Genomic DNA, 7,160 nt, shown 5'->3' with positions numbered 1-7,160 from the left:
ATTTTTGCCAGGTAGAACTTCGAAAAAAGAGTGACATAATTGACTTATAATTGGGAAAAGTGTTGAATTAAAGGATGCAGTAAAACCACAATTATATCATAGAAATTGAACCTCTGAAAAGTGTTCAATGTTAAAAGAGATTTTCTCCCTTACTTTCCAAGTAAAAAAACAATATGTTCAAAGCTATATCAAATCCTCAACCTAGGCTTGGTTATTTTGCTGCGGTGGTCATCTGCCTACCAGCTGAGATTTTAAAGGCCTTTGGTATAATCAACAAACCTGATTGTATATGTCACCAGTCTTAATATCAAAGAAAAGTTCTTGAATGGACGGACAAAAGATTGTTTGGAGAATGCGAGCATCGATCTCGCTACCTCTCACATGCAAAGCGAGCGCTCTACCATTTGAGCTAATTCCCCATGCCTACTCACTGATAGAATTGAAATGATATCTGGAGTACCATGTCTCAACATATTTGATTGTTTCCATTTCTCTGTCATTTCTAATCTTTTTTCCCAGGTTTTTAAAGATTTCCTATAATATTGAAAAAATAAGCCTACTTATCAAGGGTAAATGTCTGTAATAATCATACATTCTCTTTCCATAACAAATGTTTCAATTTCTGGTGAAAAAATGAAGTTTCACAGTATAGCTGATTCTTCCAAATTTCTTTTTGAATGTATTTTTCTTGGTAGAACTTCACCGTTGATATGCATGAAGGTACTTGGATCAGAGGTACCCCACACCTCAAGAGGATGGATTAGATAATGTCTAAAATTTGATATGAAATTCAGTCATCTACATCCCTGGGTGGGCTTGAACCACCAACCTTTTGGTTAATAGCCGAACGTGCTAACCAATTGCGCCACAGAGACAAATTGCAGCATGTTCATGACATGGGCTGAAATGCATTATTCCGGACAAATTTCATGACAGAATGCTGCTGGCAGTCTTTATGTCAAAATCAACATACTTTCTTTTCTTTACCCTAACAGTGCTCTGGTTACATAGGTAAAAATCACCCTTGCCCATAGCAAAACAATGCAGGTTTCCAAAATGATAAATCTAGTCCACATATTCATGGTGAGATGGGACAATGATGGAGTCCAAAATTTTTTCACACTTAAAAAAAAAAAAAAAAAAAAGCGGAGCGACACTTGGATAGCTGAAATGGTGTAGAGCAGTTTATTTTTCTTCCTGTGAACTTGTTTTTTCTTGGGAGACACTATACTGTGGAAACATTTAGCTGCCATTGCATATGGAATTAGTTTTTGGCAACAATAGAAGAACAAATGCTTGTGCACAGGCAAAGCGAGCGCTCTACTATTTGAGCTAATTCCCCATGCCTTCTCACTGATAGAATTGAAATGATCTCTGGAGTACAATGTCTCATAATATTTGATTGTTTCGATTTCTCTGTCATTTCTAATCTTTTCTCCTGGGTTTTTAAATATTTCCTATAATATTGAAAAAAATAAGCCTACTTATCAAGGGTAAATGTCTGTAATAATCATATATTCTCTTTCCATAACAAATGTTTCAATTTCTGGTGAAAAAATGAAGTTTGACAGTATAGCTGATTCTTCCAAATTTCTTTTTAAATGTATTTTTCATAGTAGAACTTCAAATAAAAAGTGACATAATTGACTTCTAAATGGGAAAAGTGTTGAATTGAAAGGATGCAGTAAAACCACTATTATATTATACAAATCAAACCTCTGAAAAGTGTTCAATGTTAATCGAGATTTTCTCCCTTACTTTCAAAGTAAATAAATGATATGTTCAAAGCTATATCAAATCCTCAACCTGGGCTTGGTTATTTTGCTGCGGTGGTCATCTGCCTACCAGCTGAGATTTTAAAGGCCTTTGGTATAATCAATAAACTTGATTGTAAATGTCACCAGTCTTAATATCAAAGAAAAGTTCTTGAATGGACAGACAAAAGATTGTTTGGAGAATGTGAGCATCGATCTCGCTACCTCTCACATGCAAAGCGAGCGCTCTACCATTTGAGCTAATTCCCCATGCCTTCTCACTGATAGAATTGAAATGATCTCTGGAGTACAATGTCTCAACATATTTGATTGTTTCGATTTCTCTGTCATTTCTAATCTTTTTTCCCGGGTTTTTAAAGATTTAGTATAATATTGAAAAAATAAGCCTACTTATCAAGGGTAAATGTCTGTAATAATCATACATTCTCTTTCCATAACAAATGTTTCAGTTTCTGGTGAAAAAATGAAGTTTGACAGTATAGCTAATTCTTCCTAATTTCTTTTCGAATGTATTTTTGCCAGGTAGAACTTCAAATAAAGAGTGACATAATTGACTTATAAATGGGAAAAGTGTTGAATTGAAAGGATGCAGTAAAACCACTATTATATCATACAAATCAAACCTCTGAAAAGTGTTCAATGTTAATCGAGATTTTCTCCCTTACTTTCAAAGTAAATAAATGATATGTTCAAAGCTATATCAAATCCTCAACCTAGGCTTGGTTATTTTGCCGCTTTGGTCATCTGCCTACCAGCTGAGATTTTAAAGGCCTTTGGTATAATCAATAAACCTGATTGTAAATGTCACCAGTCTTAATATCAAAGAAAAGTTCTTGAATGGACAGACAAAAGATTGTTTGGAGAATGTGAGCATCGATCTCGCTACCTCTCACATGCAAAGCGAGCGCTCTACCATTTGAGCTAATTCCCCATGCCTTCTCACTGATAGAATTGAAATGATCTCTGGAGAACAATGTCTCAACATATTTGATTGTTTCGATTTCTCTGCCATTTCTAATCTTTTTCCCCGGGTTTTTAAAGATTTTCTATAATATAGAAAAAATAAGCCTACTTATCAAGGGTAAATGTCTGTAATAATCATACAGGCTCTTTCCATTACAAATGTTTCAATTTCTGGTGAAAAAATGAAGTTTGACAGTATAGCTGATTCTTCCAAATTTCTTTTCGAATGTATTTTTGCCAGGTAGAACTTCGAAAAAAGAGTGACATAATTGACTTATAATTGGGAAAAGTGTTGAATTAAAGGATGCAGTAAAACCACAATTATATCATAGAAATTGAACCTCTGAAAAGTGTTCAATGTTAAAAGAGATTTTCTCCCTTACTTTCCAAGTAAAAAAACAATATGTTCAAAGCTATATAAAATCCTCAACCTAGGCTTGGTTATTTTGCTGCGGTGGTCATCTGCCTACCAGCTGAGATTTTAAAGGCCTTTGGTATAATCAATAAACCTGATTATAAATGTCACCAGTCTTAATTTCAAAGAAAAGTTCTTGAATGGACAGACAAAAATCTTTGGAGAATGCAAGCATCGATCTCGCTACCTCTCGCATGCAAAGCGAGCGCTCTACCATTTGAGCTAATTCCCCATGCCTACTCCCTCAGGGAAATGAAATGATCTCTGGAGTATTATGTCTCAACAAATTTGATTTTTTCCATTTCTCTGTGATTTCTTATCTTTTTCCCCAGGTTTTTAAAGATTTCCTATAATATAGAAAAAATAAGCCTACTTATCAAGGGTAAATGTCTGTAATAATCATACAGGCTCTTTCCATTATAAATGTTTCAATTTCTGGTGAAAAAATGAAGTTTAACAGTATAGCTGATTCTTCCAAATTTCTTTTCGAATGTATTTTTCCAGGTAGAACTTCAAATAAAGAGTGACATAATTGACTTATAAATGGGAAAAGTGTTGAATTGAAGGATGCAGTAAAACCACAATTATATCATACAAATTGAACCTCTGAAAAGTGTTCAATGTTAAAATAGATTTTCTCCCTTACTTTCCAAGTAAAAAAACAATATGTTCAAAGCTATATCAATCCCTCAACCTAGGCTTGGATATTTTGCTGCGGTGGTCATCTGCCTACCAGCTGAGATTTTAAAGGCCTTTGGTATAATCAATAAACCTGATTGTAAATGTGACCAGTCTTAATATCAAAGAAAAGTTCTTGAATGGACAGACAAAAATGTTTGGAGAATGCGAGCATCGATCTCGCTACCTCTCACATGCGAAGCGAGCGCTCTACCATTTGAGCTAATTCCCCATGCATTCTCACTGAGGGTATTGAAATGATCTCTGGAGTGTCATGTCTCAAAAAGTGTGATTGTTTCAATTTCTCTGTCATTTCTAATCTTTTTTCCCAGGTTTTTAAAGATGTCTTATAATAATAAAAAAATAAGCCTACTTATCAAGGGTAAATGTCTGTAATAATCATACAGGCTCTTTCCATTACAAATGTTTCAATTTCTGGTGAAATAATGAAGTTTGACAGTATAGCTGATTCTTCCAAATTTCTTTTCGAATGTATTTTTCCAGGTAGAACTTTAAATAAAGAGTGACATAATTGTCTTATAAATGGGAAAAGTGTTGAATTGAAGGATACAGTAAAACCACTATTATATCATACAAATCAAACCTCTGAAAAGTGTTCAATGTTAAAAGAGATTTTCTCCCTTACTTTCAAAGTAAATAAATAATATGTTCAAAGCTATATCAAATCCTCAACCTAGGCTTGGTTATTTTGCTGCGGTGGTCATCTGCCTACCAGCTGAGATTTTAAAGGCCTTTGGTATAATCAATAAACCTGATTACAAATGTCACCAGTCTTAATTTCAAAGAAAAGTTCTTGAATGGACAGACAAAAATCTTTGGAGAATGCAAGCATCGATCTCGCTACCTCTTGCATGCAAAGCGAGCGCTCTACCATTTGAGCTAATTCCCCATGCCTATTCCCTCAGGGAAATGAAATGATCTCTGGAGTATTATGTCTCAACAAATTTGATTGTTTCCATTTCTCTGTGATTTCTTATCTTTTTCCCCAGGTTTTTAAAGATTTCCTATAATATAGAAAAAATAAGCCTACTTATCAAGGGTAAATGTCTGTAATAATCATACAGGCTCTTTCCATTATAAATGTTTCAATTTCTGGTGAAAAAATGAAGTTTAACAGTATAGCTGATTCTTCCAAATTTCTTTTCGAATGTATTTTTCCAGGTAGAACTTCAAATAAAGAGTGACATAATTGACTTATAAATGGGAAAAGTGTTGAATTGAAGGATGCAGTAAAACCACTATTATATCATACAAATCAAACCTCTGAAAAGTGTTCAATGTTAATAGAGATTTTCTCCCTTACTTTCAAAGTAAATAAATAATATGTTCAAAGCTATATCAAATCCTCAAAGTAGGCTTGGTTATTTTGCTGTGGTGGTCATCTGCCTACAAGCTGAGATTTTAAAGGCCTTTGGTATAATCAATAAACCTGATTGTAAATGTCATCAGTCTTAATATCAAAGAAAAGTTCTTGAATGGACAGACAAAAATGATTGGAGAATGCGAGCATCGATCTCGCTACCTCTCACATGCTAAGTAAGTGCTTTACCATTTTAGCTAATTCCCCATGCCTTCTCATGGAAGGAATTGAAATGATCGCTTGAGTATAATGTCTCAACAAATTTGATTGTTTACATTTTTCTGTAATTTCTTATCTTTTTTCCCAGGTTTTTAAAGATTTCCTATAATATAGAAATAATAAGCCTACTTATCAAGGGTAAATGTCTGTAATAATCATACAGGCTCTTTCCATAACAAATGTTTCAATTTCTGGTGAAAAATGAAGTTTGACAGTATAGCTGATTCTTCCAAATTTCTTTTCGAATGTATTTTTTCAGGTAGAACTTCAAATAAAGAGTGACATAATTGACTTATAAATAGGAAAAGTGTTGAATTGAAGGATGCAGTAAAACCAATATTATATCATATAAATCAAACCTCTGAAAAGTGTTCAATGTTAATCGAGATTTTCTCCCTTACTTTCTAAGTAAATAAATGATATGTTCAAAGCTATATCAAATCCTCAATCTAGGCTTGGTTATTTTGCTGTGGTGGTCATCTGCCTACCAGCTGAGATTTTAAAGGCCTTTGGTATAATCAACAAACCTGATTGTATATGTCACCAGTCTTAATATCAAAGAAAAGTTCTTGAATGGACGGACAAAAGATTGTTTGGAGAATGCGAGCATCGATCTCGCTACCTCTCACATGCAAAGCGAGCGCTCTACCATTTGAGCTAATTCCCCATGCCTTCTCACTGAGGGTATTGAAATGATCTCTGGAGTATCATGTCTCAAAAAGTGTGATTGTTTCAATTTCTCTGTCATTTCTAATCTTTTTTCCCAGGTTTTTAAAGATTTCCTATAATATAGAAAAAATAAGCCTACTTATCAAGGGTAAATGTCTGTAATAATTATACAGGCTCTTTCCATAACAAATGTTTCATTTTCTGGTGAAATAATGAAGTTTGACAGTATAGCTGATTCTTCCAAATTTCTTTTTGAATGTATTTTTCCAGGTAGAACTTCAAATAAAGAGTGACATAATTGACTTATAAATAGGAAAAGTGTTGAATTGAAGGATGCAGTAAAACCAATATTATATCATATAAATCAAACCTCTGAAAAGTGTTCAATGTTAATCGAGATTTTCTCCCTTACTTTCAAAGTAAATAAATGATATGTTCAAAGCTATATCAAATCCTCAATCTAGGCTTGGTTATTTTGCTGTGGTGGTCATCTGCCTACAAGCTGAGATTTTAAAGGCCTTTGGTATAATCAACAAACCTGATTGTATATGTCACCAGTCTTAATATCAAAGAAAAGTTCTTGAATGGACGGACAAAAGATTGTTTGGAGAATGCGAGCATCGATCTCGCTACCTCTCACATGCAAAGCGAGCGCTCTACCATTTGAGCTAATTCCCCATGCCTACTCACTGATAGAATTGAAATGATATCTGGAGTACCATGTCTCAACATATTTGATTGTTTCCATTTCTCTGTCATTTCTAATCTTTTTTCCCAGGTTTTTAAAGATTTCCTGTAATATTGAAAAAATAAGCCTACTTATCAAGGGTAAATGTCTGTAATAATCATACATTCTCTTTCCATAACAAATGTTTCAATTTCTGGTGAAAAAATGAAGTTTCACAGTATAGCTGATTCTTCCAAATTTCTTTTTGAATGTATTTTTCTTGGTAGAACTTCACCGTTGATAGGCATGAAGGTACTTGGATCAGAGGTACCCCACACCTCAAGAGGATGGATTAGATAATGTCTAAAATTTGATATGAAATTCAGTCATCTA

The 7,160-nt window shown here is 33.8% G+C and overlaps 1 non-coding gene across 1 annotated transcript; it reads right to left on the bottom strand.

The window, feature by feature from the left end:
• Window positions 1-801: 801 nt before the first annotated feature.
• On the bottom strand, window positions 802-875 carry TRNAN-AUU (transfer RNA asparagine (anticodon AUU)). Its single transcript has one exon. It is a non-coding gene; the product is annotated as a tRNA-Asn (tRNA).
• Window positions 876-7,160: the final 6,285 nt, after the last annotated feature.

The sequence above is a fragment of the Mixophyes fleayi genome, chromosome 3, assembly GCF_038048845.1.
Source record: "Mixophyes fleayi isolate aMixFle1 chromosome 3, aMixFle1.hap1, whole genome shotgun sequence".
NCBI classification, from domain to species: domain Eukaryota; kingdom Metazoa; phylum Chordata; class Amphibia; order Anura; family Limnodynastidae; genus Mixophyes; species Mixophyes fleayi.
The sequence above is the reverse complement of the archived record's forward strand: the minus strand, read 5'-3'. Positions and strand labels throughout refer to the sequence as shown.